This window comes from Ammospiza nelsoni, chromosome 6 (genome assembly GCF_027579445.1).
Source record: "Ammospiza nelsoni isolate bAmmNel1 chromosome 6, bAmmNel1.pri, whole genome shotgun sequence".
Taxonomy (NCBI): Eukaryota; Metazoa; Chordata; class Aves; order Passeriformes; family Passerellidae; genus Ammospiza; species Ammospiza nelsoni.
In genome coordinates, this window is record NC_080638.1 from 54,160,877 (window position 1) to 54,166,261 (window position 5,385).

The window sequence follows — 5,385 nt, forward strand, 5'->3', positions numbered from 1 at the left end:
TTTATTAGCTTCTATTTCCATTGTGCCTTCCAATTTTTATATTTGTCATATACTAGAGCTTGCCTACATGAAATTTTTAGTCTTCATTGTGTTACAGAGTTTTTGTAAAGGGTAGATGATGTTTTTGAAAAGCTGAGAATAGACAATACATGTAATTGTTTATAGTGAAGTTACTCTTGGCTCAATGTAGCCTTTAGCATGACAATGAATTTTATCCAAGAGCATAATGAATCTATATGGTATTGCCAAGCTGAATAATAAAAAAATAATGAGTCAGATCTTTTAAAAAAAGTAGGAAAGGGACTTCTAGTTATAATGTTTAGGAGAGAATATGTGTTCTATTAATTTTGCTTTGCCTTCTGATTCCTCAGCCTTTGCAGTATGCTCAGTTTATATTTTTATGCTTCTGTCTATAACCATGAGAGCAGGAAAATTACTGCCTTTTTAAATGAAAGAAAAATGGGAGTTTTTACATAATCACATCATTCCAAGGGATGGTACTTTGAGGAAAAAGCCCCAAATATCACAAAACTTACAATAAACTTACAATAAAGATTGTAAGAATCGGCAATTTGTAGTTCCTCAGATGTGTTTGAGGTTTAGAAATGCCCTTGTTAAAAATAAAGAACTTCCTGAGGTCTATAAAAGATGCAAAGCTATATTTTAGCAGCAATGCCATTGGAAATAACTTCTCTTTCTGCAGGGAAAGATGCAGATTGCCACCTTCTCTCTCCCCAGCCACTGAAATGGGAGGCCCAGCTAATGAAAAATAGTTCTGTTCTCAGCTGAGTTGACAGAGTTACCACAGTATGGATTGGAAGTAACTCCAAGAAAGTGAGTGCAAATACCACCAGTGAGAGCTTTCCACTTTGGACCTCAGACCAGAATAAGATCAGGGTTTCCTGATACCCTGGGGAAGCTGGAGGAGGGAGGGATACTGGGTTTTGGCTTTATGGTTGTGTAGCATCTTAAATAGCCCAGGAGAGGTTTGGAGCCTCTTTCTGCTCTGGATTATGTTGGTGTCAGACTGCAGCAATGGCACAAAGACAAATTAGCATTCCCCAGGTAAGAACGAGGCCAAAGAAGAATTTGCTTTTTGTGGCTTTTGATTCAGTGCAAAGATGACACAAGACTTTGTGCATTTTAATTTGCATCTGTCTGCAACAGAGGAGCATTTAATTCAGGATGTGGAAGCATTTTTGTTAGCAGCTGGAGCAGACACTGAGGACTGAACTCAGGAAAGTAGTACAGGACCAGAAAAACGCTCTTATCTCTCTGGGATACAAACTAGGAAGGATGAAAACAGAAGGACCTGGGAACTGCTGTGGTGTGACCTAGGGAATGGTGAGGTCCCATTGTCCCAGCTCCCCCAAGGCTCCTGAGAGTTCAGCTATTCCGTTTGAGGCTGAACACAGAAGCTCCTTGTCCTCAAACCCACTGACAACATTTGCCTGCTATTATTAAAATGAGAGGGTTGTCCTTAGAATATTCTGGGGCTCCTTCAGCTCCATCTGCTAAAATTACAAGAGTGCCTGGGCTTGCCTGCAGTTTGACAACAGGTTCTGTTCTATTATTATCTGTTCTTACAAACAAATAAGTGCAAAATTCATTTTGGTTTGAAAAGAACCCTTGTTTTCTACACTGGCAGCAGATTACTAAGTTTGTCCTGTAAGCTGAGCTCTCCTTAAATCTTCTGCTGCTCCAAGGGTTCTTTCTGGAGCTGCAGCCTAAGGAACCTCTCTGAGTTTCAAGGGCAGCTAGAGCAAAGTGCCACCCCCTCTGGCCATTTGTCAGCAGGGAGATGCCTGTGACTGAGACACATCCCATGGCCCCTGCTGGGAGAAGGAGCTCATTTATTTACTGAGGAAAATCTTCCAGCCACTTTTGTGGGTTCACTCCTTTCCAGTCATCTGAAGGCTCCAAGGGAAGTTTTCTAATCCTCCTAGCTCAGACCTTTGCAGAATCTTAGCTGGTATTTCACCACTTCCACCACAGGTTTTTCAGCATTGGAAGAGCAGGAAGGGCTCCTTCTCTGGGGGACATGGCTCTTGTGTGGGCTGGTGCCAACAGAACTTGGCTGTTATCTCCCAGTACCAAAAGAGCAGCCTCTGCAGTGGGATTGTAGAAGGTTATTTGACACAATATCCAACAGGTGCACCCAAAAATCTGAATAGTCCCTCCTGATGAGGAAACTCAAAGTAGTTCCCTTAGCAAGGCAGCTCTCTTCCCAATGCTGCACATGAAAGACTCCCAGCTCTTGAATCATTGCTGCCTCATGCTAATCATTGGAACTAGGTTCTCTCTAGCTCTTGTTAATTACTGTCTAGCTTATATATAACCCCCTCATATTGCAATCACAGAGATAGTAAAGATTATGCAAATGCTGATTAGGGTGTAATGTGCCTTGCAGAGCATTCATCATAACCAGTAAGAAGGAAGAAGAAGGCAAGCTTGATTCATAGGGGCTAGGCTGAAATTGTCCTGAGAGCATTTGGATTTTACTTTTTTTACTTGAAAACTGAGCATATTTGATATAGAGAATGCTGGAACTCAGCAAGGAAAATATTTGAATATAATCATGCTTCCCTGAAGATCCATTTAAAACTAGATACCTGCCCTTGGGTTTTAACAATGCAGTATGTGGGGGTTGCTAAGACAGCCAGTTGTTTTCATCCCAAGACAGCCACTCTCTTCCCAATACCACCTGGAGCACTTTTAGTCATTTTGTTCATATGCACAGGTTGGAAACCTCCCCAACCCCTGAGATAAAAAATTATAGAAGAAAGTGAAATCATTCTAAATATCACCCAGTGAATATGCTGATGTCTCCTAACTCTCAAGACCCAGGTGGATAAATAGAATCCAGCTCAGAGGTGTCTTCAGACCAACAGCTGGATAATTATTGCTTCTCTAGTTACCTCATTTTATGCATGCTGTCATGAGACAGAATGAATGGTACCTGGGAAACTGTAAATCTGAATTACCATTTTTCTATTCAAGGTGAGAAAATTGCTAAGAACAGTGAGGAAAACTGTGGAGTCACAAGAGGCAGATCAACAAGGGACTACAGGCTTTGAGGTAAAAGCCAGAGAGAAGGACTTTCTGCTGTCCTACAGGTGGGCACACCTTGAATCCCACACGTGGATCCACCAGAGGGCTGGATGGATGCTAAGACAAAGGAAACCACTGTGACCAGAGAAGTGTTTTCATCTATGCTTCTAGAACAACTGCTCTTTATATGGTGATTATCCTGACTGGATTCTCTTCAGGAATCTGCCAGGGCAGCACACACAGAGGTTCCATCCTGTGTAATCTCTTCAGTACTGAAGTCTGGCTGGTCTGCCTGGGTCAGGCTTCATGTGAATTCAGGACAGAATACTTCAGGCTTTGGAAATACACCTTTTATAGCCGTTTACTTCAACAAAAGAACATCCAGAGGCTCAAACAACCTTTCAGAATACTCTGAAATATCCCTTTAGAACTACCTAAAGCATTGTCAATAAAAGGGAGGGTGAAAAATCCTCTCAGACCTGTTCTGATGCTCTGACAGCACTGGGGGTAAGGCACACAGCTAAGCTGGCAGCCAGGAAAATTATGATACAGTGACCACATCCCAATCATCTCAAATGCTCAAATAATTCCTAAGCCTGATTCTCACAGGTTGTTTGGTGTTCCCATGACTACATGCAGAAAAGATGAAAGCAAAATAGTTACATCACTCTGAAGAAAGAGTTACTATTGATTACTGAAGAAGAGCCTGCAACAATTTCTACAGTAATGAAAGACTCTCAGAAAATATCCTCACCTGCTCTTTCTGACAATGTTAGGTAAGGCTTTTTCTCTGGTATGATTAGATTCTGAGACTCTTGATGGACAAAAGATCCTAGGAATATCAGGATAACCTAAAGATGTTTCATCCAGAAAATGAGGGCATCTGAATAAATCAATACAGCTGTTATATTCATGTCAGCCTTTTACTTTGCCAGGTTGCAACAGAATCCTTGCAGTTGCTAGTTACAAACTAGCATAATAACTGACACTTCATGTCTGGAGAAATCTTTTGGACCAGTTCCTTCTTCCTGATAAAGCTTCTTTGTGCTGCTCTGAAGGCACAAAGCAGCCTTTAAGATGCTTTTATCAGTTGTATTCAGATTCAGCTGTCACAGGGAAATCTCCACATGGTGGGGAGCTGATCTTGCTGAGTTTGCACTCTTCCCACCACGGCTCTGATTTTGCAGCCACACTGAGAGGCAGAGGCATGGCTGAGGCATTGCTGTGCCCCAGTAACTCCCTGCTGGGGAGCTGTGTCTTGTCTCTTTTTCCAGGCACAGCTTTGGATTCACGTGAACCACTCTGGCCTCTTTGGGAACCCACTGACATGCCCTCCAAAAGTTCATTTGACTCCAAAGTCAATTTGGCATGGGTACAATGGTAATCTTGATAATAGGGGAGCCTGGGGACCTCAATATATTTTTGATAGTATCAAAAACAGAGTAAGAAGGCCCTAAGATTACTGAGATACAGTTGTGTTATGCCATACTAATATTCCTTGTCAAGTAGCTCTAAAAGTTGACTTGGGAATTAAAATTAACTTGAAATAAAAGAAAAGAAAAATATTACATAGCAAATGGAGAAAGGCACATATAACTTACTTCTGGGAGAGCTGGGAAATGTTTCACCTTGAATGCTTGTCATTTGGAAAACCATCACTTTTTAGGAAATTAAAGTAAAAATCATAACTTGGGCTGGGGGAATTTTTTTCCCCTAAACAAATGGGCTACCACATTAGACATTATTGACTTGGAGCAGTTAAAATAAACCCTGAGGAACCCCTACCTCATGTATGGGATGCAACAAATGAATGTGTATTCCCACAATACAGGTCCTCTTGGGCATTGCTACAGCAATAAAAAAGAATATAAATTTAATGATTTTATTATTCTGTTAATGAGCATCTTCAATCCAGAGCAAAGAATGAGGAAGCTGCAAGCCAAGAAACTGCCTCAGTGCCAGAAATGTAGAAACTCCTGCTCCTGCTAAGTGTTGCTCAGATCCACAATAGATATTGATTAGAAAGAAAATCATAACCACCTTCTGCAGAAACTGTGGAGAAGCCATGTGAAGCACACAAACCACGACATTTAAGAGTTAGCATTCCACACAGAAGCAGTGCCAAATTGCACCTGAAACAGCAGGGTTAATAAGGATGTACTGTACCATTCCAAATTGCAAATGTTCAGCTGAATGACTGTTAATTGCAATAAGCAAATTCACACAAGAAACAATGGTTTGCTGCCCTCTTTCTCTCTCCTTCTCTCAGGTTTGCTTCCAGAATTAAAAATAACCTGTTGATGCCCCCTCTGGGAAGAAGGACTGGGACTGATC